The sequence below is a fragment of the Eubalaena glacialis genome, chromosome 13 (genome assembly GCF_028564815.1).
Source record: "Eubalaena glacialis isolate mEubGla1 chromosome 13, mEubGla1.1.hap2.+ XY, whole genome shotgun sequence".
Classification (NCBI taxonomy): Eukaryota; Metazoa; Chordata; class Mammalia; order Artiodactyla; family Balaenidae; genus Eubalaena; species Eubalaena glacialis.
The window spans coordinates 44,622,505-44,639,711 of NC_083728.1; positions in this window are offsets into that span (position 1 = coordinate 44,622,505).

Sequence of the window (17,207 nt, forward strand, 5' to 3'; positions counted from 1 at the left end):
AATATTTGAGTCTTCGGTTAGTTTCTTCTTTTGTTTTTATTTGTTTAAGATTGAAAGCTATTTTTTTTAACCTTTTTTGGCTATAGTTTCTTTTTATGATTATTGATCCCTATTAGCATTATAATTATAAATACTTGATACGAATGTTTCTCTTTGATCTGTCCTACCTGTCAATCAACAGTCTTTTAAACTTGAGATTCTTTCTTTCCTTCTTGACATTTGCCATTGTTTTCCACCCTGAATGCCTTGCTTGCTGTTCTCAAAAGCTGCCCAGGATCACTAAGAGAGTACACTGCAGTATCAAGTACCATGGCTTCAGGCTTTGCCGCAGCTGCCCACTTTCTAAAAGCTCCCTTTATTCTTTGCAACTGCACTTATCCAATTCAGACTGACAAATATCAGTTCTTTCCCCCTACCGTTCATGCAAAAAAAAAAAAATCCCGAAAACAAAACCAAAAAACCCTGAAAGTGTAATAAATCCTTCCCTCTGCACAGTGTACATTAATACACCTTGTAATTGCATTTCCCTGTTGGTTTTAGTCCTTTGCCCTTTTATTCTTTCCTTTTGTACTCTGGCTTCCTCAGCATCACTACTCCCAGCCTTGGAATCCAAGCTGCAAATGCAGAAAACGTGCCCATCCATTTAGGACAAACTGAATGGCTTACATTAAAGAGGCCACAGTACATCATCTGGTGGTGCTGCTTGCTAAAAGCACCCATTGCTCAGTTCACAAGAAAACAGCAGGTCTTGAATTCAAGCCTAATGACTTAGGAGCTCAAGAGCACACTGTGGGGTTTGATGGAAGTGAACTGTATAGTAGTATATTAGAGTATAGTATATGTATATAGCATATGTAGTGTATAGTTTATTTTTCTACCAGTCACCGTACTTATCCACATGGAGAAATCTGGAGGTTTTTCAACCACTGCCTCTGGGGCAATCTCACTTGCTGCATGATTCTGTGCTTCTTCTCTGCTGTTTCACTTGCCAATTTTAAGTAAGAACAGGTATGCTATTAGGAATGGCCGTATTTTACTGTATACAATTAACACTTGAGGAGAGTGGCCTTGAGGAGGTCATTTAAAGCAAATGTAAAGATTACCCAGTCTCTAGTAAGTGGAATATATGAGCTATAAGAGCTCTTCACTTCATAGAAGCCATTAGACACAAATCAAGTCTTTCCTTACTTACATAGTTACAAAGAAACTATGGAGTTACTCCAAAGTCATTTTTGTTGCTTTATTAAACAAGTCAAATGACACCAGGGCCCCTTCAGGATATGAAAGGGCCTATTCTCAGACCTCAGGGACTCTAGGGCTGGACAGGACCTTAGAGACAGGATTGGAATAGGGAATCTATAAGGATCCTTTCTGAGGCAATATTCAATGGCTCTATGACTTAATGCTTTGCTACTCAAAGAGTGGTCCATGGACCAAGGGCCTCAGCATCACTGGCACCACCTGAGAGCTGATTTCAAATAAAGCATGTCAGGCCTCAACCACCTACTGCCTCTGAATTTGAATTCACATTTTTACAACATCTCCAGATAATTCATGTGTACACACAAATTTGAGAAGCCCTGATTTACCCTAATCTCTTATTTTCCTGAAGAATAAACTAACGCTCAAAGAAATAAGATGCATTGCCCAAGGTCACTGAGTGAATCTGTAGTTAAAAGACCTAGGGCCAAACTACATGAGTCATGATGTCCAATCTGGATAATCACCTGCATTTCTTCCAGGTATCTGATTCCTTCATGAATATCCCAGGGTTGGCCAAGGCCACACCTGGGCCTGCCCTCTCCGGATAGCTTAGATATTTCCCAAATCACCTCTTCCATCAGAACCTTCTGCAATGGCAAAGGTGTTCTGTACCTACACTGTCCAGTGGCCACGTGTGCCTACCAAGCACTTGAAATGGGCTTGCTGCTACTGGGGAGCGGAAGAAGGCAACTGGGGGAAAGTGAGGTCTCCACCTCTAGGGCATACTTGCCACTCAACTTCAACAGGAAAGAGGAGCCTCAGGGCTTTTGTTTGGATAGCTAGCACAGTTGCAGTTTCTCAGCTCATGTTCTGATAAAGTAAGTTGTTATCTGTTGCAGTTTTCGGGAAGACTGCCCTGGAAAAAAAAATCTCTAGACTGTATTTATGAACTGGGAAAAAGAGCTAAGAGCCTTTAGGGTCATCTGGGAAGCTAACCATTCTTTTGAAAGGGTATAAGCAAGCCATTAACCTGCTATTCCTTAGGCAAATGCCATGTCCCTGTTGAGGATTTTTCTAGAAAGAGATAAACAGTCCGCTACTACTTGTGATTCTCCTTGCCATGAGGGAGTGGAGATTTAAACTGTCTGACTTAAAAAAATATTGTAAAGTGTTTCAGAAAGAATCATATAGATCTATCTAGCTACCATTTGGTTGATTAGTGGCCAGAATGTCCCCAGTTCTTCATTGCTGCCTATTTCCATGCACTTCTGCAATATGATGTGGTAGCTCCTCCTACCATGAGGTGAAGTCTACTTCATCACTTATAAATCTGGGCTGACCTTACGATTTACTCTGGTCAGTAAAATACAATGGAAGTGACAACGTGCCAGTTCTTGCATCCTTGCATTCTCTTTCATGGAAACTTCCACTGGCATGTGAATAAGTCTGGACTAGCCTGCTGGAAGATGAGAGACCCCATCCACTGGAGAGAGGCCCTGGGCCATTTTATCTGTTCCAGCCGAGGCCAACACAGACCAGCCACCCACAACTACACACCAGTTGACTACAGACACGTGAGTGAGCCCAGTCAGGATCAACCAAGCCCAGGGTGTATCAGCCAAGTGGCCCCGTCCACTTATACTTGTAAAAAAATAGATGGTGGTTGTTTTAAGCAATAAAATTTGGGGGGTAATTTGTTACAATATTGTGGCTATACCAACATTATCATATTTGACATTTTAAATGGCATTTAACATTTCTGACGGAAAAAATAGTTTTTGAGGTCATGATCAGATGAAGTTCCTTGGAATCAGAATCTATCAGAGCTGGAAGGGACATTAGCGTTAGTCCTCGCCTATAGACAAAGTTTTACAGCTGAGGAAATGGAGGCCTAGAGAAGGAAAATAAATAACCTTGGATCAGACAGCCAGTTAGGAGAAGCACAGGACACAGGTCTCCTGTCTCCAAGGCCTTTGCAAGTCCTTAGTCTGTTCTTTCATGAATATGCTCTCAGTTTTGCTTGTCTGCCAACCAGCAAGCCTTCGGAAACACAGCTTTTAAAAAGGAGATTACATTTAGAGAGAATGGTGCTTCCGACTCTACAATCTGATTCTTTGATTTCTAAAGGCCCTCTCAATTCTTTGTTAAAAGAAATCCCAACTTTGACATTTACTTCTTACGAAAAGATGAACGGATAGCCTTTACCATCACCATGGCACTGCTTACTTAATCAACCATTATGTCTGTTTGTAATTTGTCAAAAATTGTGCATGTTATAGTAAAAAAAAGTAGTAGTACATTTTCTACTCACCATTGAGTGAATTTCTTCACTGGTGTGTATTCACTTCCCTGGCAAGTTAGTAACTCAGCCTACTTGCTTCTATTCTTTCTTAAGCTCTGGTGGCCATTCTTTGCATCTCAGAGTTTACAACATATTTTCATGCAAATTATCTGATTTGAATTTCCCAATAACCCATTTTTATCCCCAGCAAGAAAACTGAGGCTTAAAGCAGTTATGTGATTTGTCCCCAAGTCATGTGGACTGGAGGGAGAATGGCTAGGTCATACTTCTAGATTTTTATTCAACAGCCTGATTTCTATGGATGATGTCACCTTGCCAATTTATAATCTGCACCTGTTGGATATGTCTAGGTGCCAGTCATGCCCAATTTCCCCTTTCTTACTGAAGTACCCTGGTCCAAAGCTGCTTCCTGAGGAAATGGCCCTGGGCTCCTCTTGGCAGAGGGGTCTTCCATGTGGGGTAATCTCAGATTCAGGGCCCTTCTCTTTAGCTGCACAATGGGCCAAGGTTTAAACTCTGAAATACGGGGGAGAAAGGAATCTTCCAGTCTGAAGAAACTGAGAGGTAAACCTAAAGGAGAGATAATAGCCAACCCTGGTTCTACTCTGTTTCCTTGGGGCCTTCTGTTTCCAGTTCTAATCCATTTGTGTCCTTAAAATAAACCTTATTTTGCTTAACTGGACACGAGTCCAACTCACACAGTCACCTTTCTTTCGTATGACATTTCAAAATTTCCAATGTGATGTTATTCAACAAGGAAAACTAATCTATCGAGTGAATTGCAATCAAGTACTATTATCTCCATTTCACAAGGGAAAAAAACTACAGCTTTGAAGGGAAGTTAGTGACTTGCTCAAGGTCATACAGCAAGGTCACAAAATTTAAACCCAGTTCTCCTGCTTCCCAGTCCTAGGATCTTTTGGGTTTCTTAAATTAATATTGAATGTCTTTAGTATGCGACAAACAATATGTCTGTTGCAATCCTTCTTATTGAAAAATGTACAACAATTTCCTCAGGGAATATGTTGGAGGAGAGTTTAAAGAGAACCTCAGAAAACTGCTCAAAAAATCCTCACTGCCAACTGTCTGTTGGTATTTCAAGGCAGGATACATATCACTTCATACTCTCTACATCACACTGGTCTCCTGTTTTCTCAAAGGTGATCAACAAAAGTCAATGCTTTAGTTAAGAATCAAGACTCCATTCTCCAAGTTTTACATGACAACATGCAAGTTCTTATTGCCATTTCTCCAAAGAGAACTTGTAGAGCCTTCCTGCAAATACACAGTTGACAAATTGCTCAGATAGCAGTGGAAGGTCTAAGGTGAGTATGCAGATTGGATGCATTTCATATTTATGAAACCCTCCATGAGATGCCAAATAGACTGATACATGGGTCTTTAAATACTAGCTGCCACTGAATGTTTTTGATGGGGAGGGGGAGGAGGAAAGTTATGGTTTTGAGAATGTGTCTTGCACTCCTCCAACTATAGGAAGAGATGTTGACAGAGGATCCCGACTACTACAGACATCCATCGCCACTGACTTGGTACTCCTAGTCAGTGACTCAGCATGTAGGAATACTAAAGCAGGCCCATTTCTGGGGGACACTCTGGCAGCCCACTTTGGCTCAGGAACTCTCTGACAACCCTGCTGAACCTCCCTCAGGCTGCACAGTGATCTCAGATGCTCCCCGCCTGCACCCCCAACTTACCTTCCTGCATTCTCTCCTTCACAGGTGTCAGACCTCACCATGGTCTCACAGCTCTCCCAGCCTTCCTTGGTTCCCCCCCTATTTTCTCACAAGGCATTTCCCCTAATAATAACCTTGCATGGTTAATCACATCTTGATATCTGCTCCTTGGAGTACCTGGACAAGGAGTCATATGAGTCTTATACGCTTAAGTCAGCAGCTGGTATATGTACATGTATGTGTATAACTTTGAAGCTAAAAATAAATTTTAAAATGATTACATTCTCTGATAATGGTTCCAATACCAGATTTTGGTCAGATACTAACAAGTGTCTACTTTCCCCATTTTTATCCCCAGATCATAAAAAAATTCAAGATGAGCCAAAGCACAGCTGCTGACCTGGATGGACAGGTCAGCCCCGTGCAGTACAAGTAGTGGGCAAGATAAGGCAGTGGTTGATGTGTCCACTGAAGCATCTTGTCCAGAAGGGTTTTTTTCCAATCACAGAAGTCTCTTTCTATACCTAGAGCCTCAAGGAAATCAGAACTGGCAGAAGCAGTCAGTTTTAAATCCAGGGCCCTGAGTAAAAATTCGGGAAAGAATGCCTCACCCACACCCAGAGAACAAAGCCTCTTCCCCCTTTCTGCTGGTCTCTGACCCAAATTGAACAGGGAGGGAACAAAGAAACCATAACTCTTTTTCCCCCACTGTCCTGTCAAGATGGGAATTGTTTCTAATGGTCTTCCAGCAAAAACACTACCTGTAACTCATTCTACTTAAGCCCAGCTCATCCCAAACTTTGGTTAAGCAGCCATGTAAATGTCAGAATAGCAATGTCTAAAGCTTTCATTCCTTCTTATTTGCATCAGTGCAATGTAAGGGCAGCTCTATCTGAATTTTTCTCTTATTCCAATAATTTGTGTGTTTTTCCTGGGTCTATAATCCATCTAGTCAGTACCCTGGAGGGTAGACTGGGCCCAAAGTATGTTCTACCCTTGAACATTATTTTTAAAACTATAATGAGCATACTAATGTCCTGAGGATCTTGTTAAAATACAGATTCTAGTTTGGTAGGTTGTTGGTTACGGCCTGGGATCCTACATTTCTTTAAAGAGAAGGGACCAAATTGATACTGTTGGTCTGAGGCCCTAAAGTCATGCTTCTCAAACTGTAACATGCCCCAGAATCACCTGGAGAGGTTGTTAAACACAGAACCCTGGGCCCCAACCAGAGAGTTGATTGAGTAGGTCTGGTGGGGCACCTGAGATTCTGCATTTATAATAAACTCCCAGATGATGTCAATGCTTTTGGTCCCTGGACCATACTATGAGTAGCAAGGGTTTAATGAACATATCTAATGGAAAAGTCTCATAAAACCTGATTCTTTCTGCTGTCTTATTTTTGATTTGTCTGGGAAAGTGTGTTTGGAAAACAGCTGAGTATTTTTGCATGGGGCTGGTTCATTCTTCTTTCAACTTAACCTTATAAACTACGGGTAAATGCATAGGACTAAAAGCTGCATAGGTTTGGGACATGAATGGGAATCATGGAAAAGGTTCAACAGCATAGATTTCAAATCAGGGGACCCTGATTCACCTTAACCTCTCTATGACCCCCTACTATTAACCTTTCTCATCTTAAATAAGACTCCCTCAGCAATACCTAAATTCCACAACTTGTATTTTACCTCTGCTTTAGGACTGCTTCCAAGGCTGCCAGGACAAGAACATGGGACTCAGAAAACATCGAAAGCTGCCTGGCACTGGGCCCATGGAAATCCTGATAAGAATAAAGACCCATTTCTGGGGAGAGAGACTGTACAGTAACTATTGGGCAACTCTCCATATCTGCATAACACAATAACTCTATATCCTCCACCTGTCCTGTGTGCTAGGGGTTGTGATTAGTTTCTTACATGTACAGTCTCACATAAATCTTATACCAATCCAACTAGCAGATGAGAAAGCTGAAGCTGTGAGCCACTGGGTCACAGGCCTATTTGTCCAAAACCTGGACCTTAGACGTTTGCCACTGAAAGTGGGGCCCATGGACCAGTGACATCAACACCACTTAGAAATTTTTTTTTTAAATGCTGAATCTCAGGCCCCACCCCTGACCTACTTGACCAGCGTCTCCATTTGAACAAAATGCCAGGTGATTCCTGTGCATTTTAGGGCAAACGCTTGGGCCCACTCTGCCACATTGCCTCTCTACCAATGAAGGATTTTTGCAGAGTCATTTTCTTTATTGGAAATGCTCTAGCACAGAGCTGGTGAGACAACAAAGGCAGTCGTTTTCATCACTGGCAAAGGGATGGTTGGATTGCTTTGGGAAGAGAGCTGTTTGGCGTAACGTCAGAGCTCAGGGGAGCTGCATGTGCTGACACCGCAGTTCCTATAGCTCTTTTGGGCTGGACTTGGGAACTGATGTGCAGTCATCATCCAGAAGCAAATTGGAGTATATTAAAAGCAGGGCTTTCCCTTGTGGAACCTGCTTGTACTAAGGGAGTGCTCTCCAACTGTACAAGGGTCTTCAAGAGCACAGAGTTAGATTAAGAAAAATAAGAATCACATTCCATTTGGCTTTTTGGGAACATCACAGATTCAAGAGTGATACTGGGTTGGCCAATATGTTCATTTGGGTTTTTCCACAAAATGTTATGGAAAAACCCGAACGAAATTTTGGCCAACCCAATATCTTTCCTAGGAAGAGGAGATAATATCGGGGAGAGAAATTCAGTACCAGACTAAAGCAGGGGTTCACTTCTGGGGAAATGTGTAAAACAGGACACTTGGCCAACCTCCTTGTATTTGGTCATTGAAACAGTAGCCACTTATAAATTCACAAATCTGTAATTGATCAGTGTTCTGCTGACTTGATCTAGGTTTAGTTGATAGTGAAACTCTCTCATGGTTCCAGCTGGGACAACTCTGCTCTGGTTCATGTGTCTCTCACCCTCCTACAGCCTAGCCTGGTGGCGCAGTGGGTTTCCAAAAAACTGAGTGGGAACATTCAAGACATCTTGAGGCCTAAGCCAACCTGGCATTCTGTTACTTCTGCTGCATTCTACTGACTAAAGCAAACTGAAAGGCCAGCTTATATTTAAATACTGGGGAAACACACTCTATCTCTTCATGGGAAGAGCAGCAAGGTCACATTGCTAAAAGGGCATGGATGCAGGGTGGAGAACTGGGGCTTATTTTGTAATCTGTTATATTCCTACTCACTGCCTCTCATCTGTCCTTTTTTGAAATCGTTATTAGTATACTGGCTCTTGCCTAAAGATTCCACTTGTTGTTTATGGGCTTATTGCTCCTACTGGCTAGATGCATTTGAAGACCACTGTGTGCATTTAGAAGTGCTGGTTGGCCACCTCAAAAATGCAGGCCATGAAATACAATGGAAACAGGTAGAAAGTCAAGAGAGCACAGAATTTTAATATAAATTAAAATCTCAATGAGATACCAATACACTCCTAAAATATGCTGAATGAAAAAAAAAACACAAAACACCAGACAACTGCACGTATTGGCAAGGATGTAGAATACTTAGAACTCTCATATTCCATGGATAGAAAGGTAGACACTTTGGGTAACTGTTTGACATTATTCAATAAAGCTGATGCTATGCCTGTTGCACGACCCAATGATTCTACTCCTCGAGACAGATCCAGCAGAAACGTTAAATAAGGTCAACCAAGAATGTTCATAGCAGGATTATTTGTAACACCACCAAAGAGGAAAGACCTCATTTTTATTCACCATAGAATGGGCAGATCTATTATTGTGTAGTCTTACAATGGAATATTATACAACACTAAGAATCAATGGTTTATAAGTGCTTATAAGGATATGATGAATTTCACAAAACCTAAGCTTGGGCAGAAGAAGTCAAAAGAAGACTTGTTACACAAGTCCACTTATTTACATTCAAAAATAGGCAAAACAAATCTATGGTATTGGAATCGAGTATAGTAGTTTTCTATGGAGGCTTTGGAGTGCTGGTAATGCTTTCTTAATCCAGGAACTACTTACATGAAGTGTTTATTAAGTAAAGATTTCACCACTTTCCACTTAGGACTAGCACACGTTTTTGCATGAACATTATATTTCAATAAGAAGGTTTTAGAGAAGAGCTCTGAAATGAGAGAAATCTGAGTTCAAACCCAGTTCTACCATGTGGATTTGAACAACATTCTTGACCGCTCTAAGCCCCAAGTTCTTCAACTGCAAAATGGTGATAATTTAATATTATAATGGCCTTAATGATGATTAAATTTTAAGATGTGTGTAAAGATCTCTGTGCCCAATAAATGTTAGTTCCTCCTCCTGCTTACTGTCGAAAATGGCTAAAGTTGCATTTACTGTCCCAGACATGCAAAGTACAATGTTTTCATTATACTATTGCACAAAATCACGTTCTCAATTTTGCTTCTGAGAGAGAGAGAGAGAGAGGAGAGAGAGAGAGAACTTAAGAACTTTTCCCATTTCATTAATTATGAGTATGAATATTCTGAGTGTTATATCTTACATAGGCTAGAACTTTATATGTCATTCTACCATCATTTATGTTGCTTATTCTTCCCTTTTGGTTTTGCAGATTGTTTTGCTCTTATAGCATATCTAGATTATTAACAGCATTTAGAATGTTGGGTTCCTCAAGGGATTTTATAGCAGTAAAGTTATTACTTTAATGAATAAATAGTACAAAACCTTACTCTATTCTGTGGAAGGACTTAGAGCCATTTGGCTTTCATCCTCAAGCTTAAAAATGATCCTGAGGCATAAATGGGTGAATCAGGCAAAAACAGCCTGTCCTGGCTTCTCACTGTTTGTTCCAGAAGAGGGGGAACAGTGCCTGTGGATGGCATGAGGCAGTAGGAAATCCTGACTCCAGCTTTCTCTGTTCTTGTTCGCAAATCCTCTGGGGCTACTTCATTAGAAAGTGGAGGAGAGAGAGAAGCTTGGAGGAGATTTCAAAGTTGGCTGCTCCCCAGAGCTGTTCTCCACGGTGATACTCACACTTGCACACATGCAGAGTGCACACGCACACATGCACATGCACACGTGCACACACACACACACACACATGCATGGAATCCATGCTTAAAATCCTATGTTGATAATACAGGTTGTTGTCAGCCAGCCAACATTAAGTCCTTCATGAAACCACAGCTTTGACAAGAAGAAAAATACTCAAAAGGCTCGATGAAATGGGGAAGCTGACTTCATCTCTTTCATAATTTTACTTAGACCTCAACCCTGATCTGTCATATCCTGATCTAAAGGAGGATCAAGAGTCATTTAACAATAATAATAACATATAATTATTCTTAATAACCGTAACCTTAAAGTGCTGTATGAAGTCTGTATTCTCCCCAACAGCACTATAAAATAATCAGTTCTTAAACCACCATTTTATAAGCAAAGAAACTGAGCCTCTGAGAGGTAGACTAATTAGAACTCAAGCCTCCAGATGCTAACCTGAGACTTTGTTTATACATTTCGTTCAAGTTCACTTAAAAAAGTTTTATCACTTCTATATATTTAATATTTTGGGGAATTCCCTGGCGGTCCAGTGGTTAGGACTTTGCACTTTCACTGCTGAAGCCTCGGGTTCGATCCCTGGTTGGGGAACTAAGATCCCACAAGCCTCGTGGCGAGGCCAAAAGGGAAAAAAAATATTTTGATGGGTGTAATGGGAGTCTGGCAAGAACCATAGAAACAAGCTAGGAAAAAATCATGTGTATATATAATAGACCTAGGGTTTGGTAGATCGTGACATATTACAGAGGTGGCTGAAGTGACCTGAAGTTTAAGGCTTCAGTTGTGAAAGCCTGTTCACAGATAAAAGGAAGTTATTGATAGAAGGGACCTGGTTGCGAGGGATTGAGGATTTGGAGAAAATACTTGGACGTCAGGCGACAAGAGAACCTCTAACTTGCAACCGTCCAATTGGTGAGTTGATATGCACTACTTGAGCCCAATAGCACCTAGATATCATGACCGTTCACTAGCCGGTATCTGGAAACATTGGATGTTATCTCTATTAGAGGGAGAATGGAAAAATTAAGAGCAAATGTTAAAGGTTGAATCTGGGGAAATGCACTTGTTTAGTGGCGGGTGGCGGGGGGGAGTGGAAGGTCTGAGAAATAGGAAATGAGAAGTTAAATGGTATGACATTGTTAAATGGTATTACGTTGTTATATTAAGAAGCCCGAAGAGTTAAATTTCAAGGCTGCTGCTGATGGTCAAGAACAAAGATGGGGAATCACCGATTAGCAGGTCATTTGGTGATTTTAGAGCATAGTGGTGAGTCTAGTCATATTGGTGAGTCTGTGGGGCAGGGTTCTGTAGAAGACGGAGTTCAGGTTCTTAAATAGTGATATTTTGTGAGACTATGGAGAGTATAGTTGTAGGTCATATATAAAATTTGAGACATTAAAGATAAAAGGAAGAACTGTAAGATAGAAAACAGGAGGATTTTATTTTCCGATTTGGTTGATAGGCGTGTTTTTGTTCCTTGCTTGCTTGCTTTCTTTTGTTTTTAAGAATAGGGGAAAATCTGCTACAGACAGAACGCAAAAGGAAAGATTGAAGGTGCTACTTGTTGAAGCAGGGTACACACTGAGGAGAGAACTTGAGAAGATGTATCGTAGACCAGGGCTTCTTAAATTTGAGTGTGCAGAAGAATTTCTGGGAGAACGAATTAAAATACAGATTCCTAGGCCCCCATTCCTGAGATTTTGAAGGAGTCCGTCTAGGGCTGGCTCAAGCATCTGCATTTCTAATAAATGATGCTGATTCAGGTGGCCCCCGAGCAGCTCTGTGGCGGCATGTTTTGTCTTCTCTGTCACATTCAGCTCAGAGACACTCGGGGACTCTGTCTTCCTTTGGCTTTCTAGAATTATTATGTTGTAATTTTTCAGCCTCATTTCCAACACCATTCCTTTCTTCCTGTGCTCTTTTCCTCTCAAACTAGGAAGCATCCAGGAGTTGGCTTTCTGACCAAAAACTTTCTCTACATAGCAGGCGTGAGTAAATCATTTATATCAACGTTTCCAGACACTGATGCACCAGCTTCTCCTTGCCCATGTATCATCCTTCTTGGTATCTCTACCTGGAATTCTCTCCCCAGCTGGTGGGGTTCTCGAACGCTTTAATCAGTAGAAATTGCTTAAGACGCCAGATGAGAAATTCAGGCAAGGCTTTCCTGGGGCTCCGGCTGAGGCACGAGGGAACGAAAAGAAGCAACTGATGCCCTTGCTCGCTCCCTGAGACCTGGTCCCTTAAATGGGGTGAGGGTGTGGGCGGGTCCAGGAGTTGGGCTGGAGGGGTGGCTTGGGTGGTCGGCCCACCCGCTTGATGGTGCTGTGTGCAGGGATCATGCGCAGTACCCTGCTTTTCTCCTGACACCACAGAAGTGGCAGTTGGGTTTTTCGTCTTTCTGTATCTTGTTGTTCATACTTTGCCCCAACTGCACATGCACAGTGATTTTTAGTCCCTTATAGTTTCTTTTTTTTTTTTAACATCTTTATTAAAGTATAATTGCTTTACAATGGTGTGCTAGTTTCTGCTTTATAACAAAGTGAATCAGTTATACATATACATATGTTCCCATATCTCTTCCCTCTTGTGTCTCCCTCCCTCCCACCCTCCCTATCCCACCCCTCTAGGTGGTCACAAACCACCGAGCTGATCTCCCTGTGCTACGCGGCTGCTTCCCACTAGCTATCCATTTTACGTTTGGTAGTGTGTATATGTCCATGCCACTTTCTCATATAGTTTCTTTGTAGTTTGTTTCTTAAGGAGATGTTTGTCTAGATGTACACACTGCAGCAAAGGGTTCCAGGTCCCAGGTCCCAGCCTGTCTCACTACCTCTCCTGAAAACTACCTGTCCTTTATTTCCCCCCCAAATCTCACTGTCTTCTACATAGTCTTCCCTGACTAGTGTGGTGCCCCACAATCTCTTCCCCTCACAGACCAACAAAGGACCGGATAGTTGTCCCTTCATAGCATCCCAATCCAAGATGTGCTCTCCTTGACTAAATATGGACCCCCCAAATACTATGGTAACAACTGGAGAAATTGGACTGGATTGTGAGATGATGCTAAGAAATTATTAATTTTGTTGACTAATTTAATGATTTTGTGGTCATATAGAAAAATGTACTTTTTAGAATTTTATATTGAATTTGAGAGTTGCATGGGAAATGTCACATGTCTGTAAATTTCTCTAACTTACTATAGTGAAAAAAGAGATGAAGCAAATATGATAAAATGTTTAAAAGTATTAATTCAAGGTGATAAGTATATGAGTTTTCACTACATTATCCTCTCTACTTTTCTGTATAGTTAAAAACTTTGAAGATTAAATAGTAAACAAGAAAAGAAAAGCCATCGTCTACTGAAATCCTGGATTTGGTGATCTGGTCCTATCTTGTGGAATACTCATTAAAATAACTATGTATTAAAGTAGTTATTTATCATTGGTTATAAGATTATTGACTAATGTGATTTTGGTCCAGACTTAAGAGTTGGGCTGTTCCCCATCTCTTGGAGGTGGTGTATACCTTTGACTGGAATCTGGATGGGCTTGCCTTACAGCCGATTTTTCTACAAGTCTAGGATGGGCAGAATCCATTTGCAGCATGACAATGGGAAAAGCAACAACAAACTTTCAAAGTTCCTTTGTGAAAGACGTTCTTCGGCCATCACAATTTGGCAGCAGCAAGAATGGGGAGGTTCCAGCTCAGGCTTTGCTGGCTCTGCACTTCAGGCGGCTGTCAAAGCCGGGTGCGGATTCCTTCCCAGGTGCAGGATCAGCTGTGGGACAGATGTTTGACCTGATAGTCTCTCTGCTGGTCCCCCAGATACTGATGTCTTTACTTGAAGGGCTTTAGAGAAACATCATGGGAGAGAGAAAAGACTCGACCATAGAAACGTTAGTAAGAAAGAGCTGTCCCTTTCCAGCAGTGGGGCTCCCTGCTCCATGAGAAATCTCCCAGTTATATACTCTCCTATGGGTTAGTCCCAGGTGACCCCTGTGAGGAAGCACTGGAGAAGGTGAGGGTCTGGGGATGCTGGATCCCAAAACAAGCAGATGAGGGGCAAGAATGAGCTTGGCAAAAAAGGACAGCTAGGGGACTAAGTTGGAACACTAGAATCCCCTGAGGATGGATTTGAGGGGATGACTGGAGTGAGGCACTTCTGAAGAGTAGCTACTGTCATTCAGGACCACAGTCCCTACAGTGGGTGCAGCAAAAGGAAGGGGGGCTGAGAGGACAGGAGAGAGAACATTATTTGTGCTCCTTGCAGACTGTTTCCTGAAAGTGTCGTAGAGCCTTCCATCTGAAAACAAACCTCTTGCTACTCTAACCTGCAAGGTATCAGAAAAGTGTTTTCCTACTAGGTTGGGAAAGCCACTTAACTTTTGAATTGTTAGTTTATTAATGAAAGGGGAAGAAGGCAGGGAACCAGATGACCTCCACACTTCTTTTTAGCTTAAATTTCTACCCATCGCTTGAGTGAAATAACTGGGGACCATAACTGATCCATTAGTCTGGTTGCCATGCTGCTGGTTGCCATGCTGCTTTGAGCAATTTACAGGAAGATTAATAAAATATTGACTTCAGTTAGTGGCACGTCCAGAGGACACTTAAGTATAGGATGACTTTTAAGCATTAGAAAGTTGAATATATTCTTTGTGAAGTCTGCCTTAAGATAATTCCGGCTATGCATTTTTTCTCCTTCAACTGAAGGAATACTTCAGGTGAAATAGTATTGATTTTCCAAAAAAGAGTACTCTGGGTAGAGATGATAAACTTATAGCTGAATGCTGAAAAGAAAAATGAGATTTTGAAAAGAGAAATGAACTTTCAAGTCGACAAATACTGAAGCTCAGGGCCCTGGGGCTGCGTCAGAATTCAGAGAGATTATCATGTCATTACGTATTATTGAGCTCCCAAGAAGAATACACCCGGAGCTGATGAGTTCTCAGAAGGGGCATTCAGGTGAGTGGGGGACATGCATTCGTGGGATGGTCCATACCTCAGACAGAGTCACTAAGAGGTGCCAAGACTGTCGAACCCTGACTCTCAAACTTGGCTGCATGTTGGATTACATAGGGAGGTTTAAAAAGTACTGATGCTTGGCTCCTGCCCACAGTGAGTCTGATTTAATTGCCCTGGAGTGTGGCCTGGATATGAAAATTGTGCAAAGCTCCCCAGGTGACTCTAATGTGCACCCAAGGGTGAGAACAAGCGTGTGGATCTCTGGGGCCACTTCCAGCTGGAGAATCTGGCTTCCTGGACAGAGCACCATCCCTGCCCTTGAGGAGCTCTAATTGCTTTACTGTTTCCCTTCTCTTTCTTCTTAGCCTTTGTTCTACTTAGAAATTTTTGTCTTTCTTCCTTGAAAGTGAACGAACCACAACAAACAAAAGGAAATAAGCAATTATTACATCCAGGCAGCAAACAATCACTACCAATGACAGATAGTTTATGTAAGTAACTAGCTTACTTACATAAACTTACTTACTTACTTTATGTAAGTAGCTCCATAAACAAATGCTGTATTAAAAGCCGAAGAAATGCCCTTCCCCCCACCACTAGAACAAAAGCTCATCCATATGACGGCCTGTGGTCTGATGCGTGAGTCAACTTTGTTCCTCTCTGAGTTTGTTAGTGTCTGATTGAAGCCATGCTATATTCCAGGCTATTTGTTTGAAGGCTAAGGTTTTTGTAGCAAAATTATCTCATCTCAATAACCGATAAGGGATCAGCAAACTATAGCTCCATGGGCCATATCCTGCCTGATGCTTGTTTTGTTAATAAAGTTTTATTGTAACATAGCCATGCCCATTTATTCACTTATTGTCTGGGGCTGCTTTGGCACTACAACAAAGGTGAGTAGTCGTGACAGAGACTGTCTGACCTGAAAAGCCAAAAATGTCTACTTGTCCTTTACAAATAATGTTTACCAACCCCTGTAAATATAAACATTTCTAGGCTGCAGTGTTAGCATTTACCTGCTATGGTAGATTGTTTAAAAAAATATGGCCATTTCTTAACCCCTCCCTATATCCTCTCCAATGTGACCAAAAATGGAATCCATTTCACCAGCCATTGAATTTAGGCTGGTCTTATGAGTTGTTTTGAATGTTTTGAATGCTGAGGAAGTGACACTGGACCCATCACGGGCCTAGGTTTCAGGAGCCCTTGCGAACTTTCTCGCAATCCTTCCTCTGAGAATAAGCCTGCTGGATGGCGAAAGACACACATAGTCCAGTTACCCCATTGCCTCAGCTAACAGCCGGCCAACCTCCAGAATCAGAGTTGTCCTGCTGACTGTGGCTGACCACAGGTGTAGGTGTCTGATCACGACCGGAAGAAGTACTGAGCCAAGCACAGTACAAATAGCCAATCTGTAGATTCATGGGCTAAATAAATATTTGATGTTTTAACCCACTACATTTTAGAGTGGATTGTTATACAGCAAAAGCTAAGACACACACCTATCATTAGCAATGGGACTTACAGTTCCTGTGGTAGGAGTTCCTTCTCTTTCCACTGTGTTTTCAAAGTCAGAATATCTCAGTCTTGCCCACAGACCCCAGTTGGAAAACAGGTGAAGGGAACTCTCTAAAGAAAGAAAACATTATGATAATTCTTTCACCAAATGCTAAAAAAAACCCATAAAAATAACAACTTGGGGGGGGGCTTACCTGGTGGCACAGTGGTTGAGAGTTCGCCTGCCAATGCAGGGGACACGGGTTCGAGCCCTGGTCCGGGAACATCCCACATGCTGCGGAGCGACTGGGCCTGTGCGCCACAGCTGCTGGGCCTGTGCTCTAGAGCCCGCGAGCCACAACTACTGAAGCCCGCACACCTAGAGCCCGTGCTCCGCAACAGGAGAAGCCACCGCAGTGAGAGGCCCGCGCACCGCAACGAGGAGTGGCCCCCGCTCGCCGCAACTAGAGAAAGCCGGCGTGCAGCAATGAGGACCC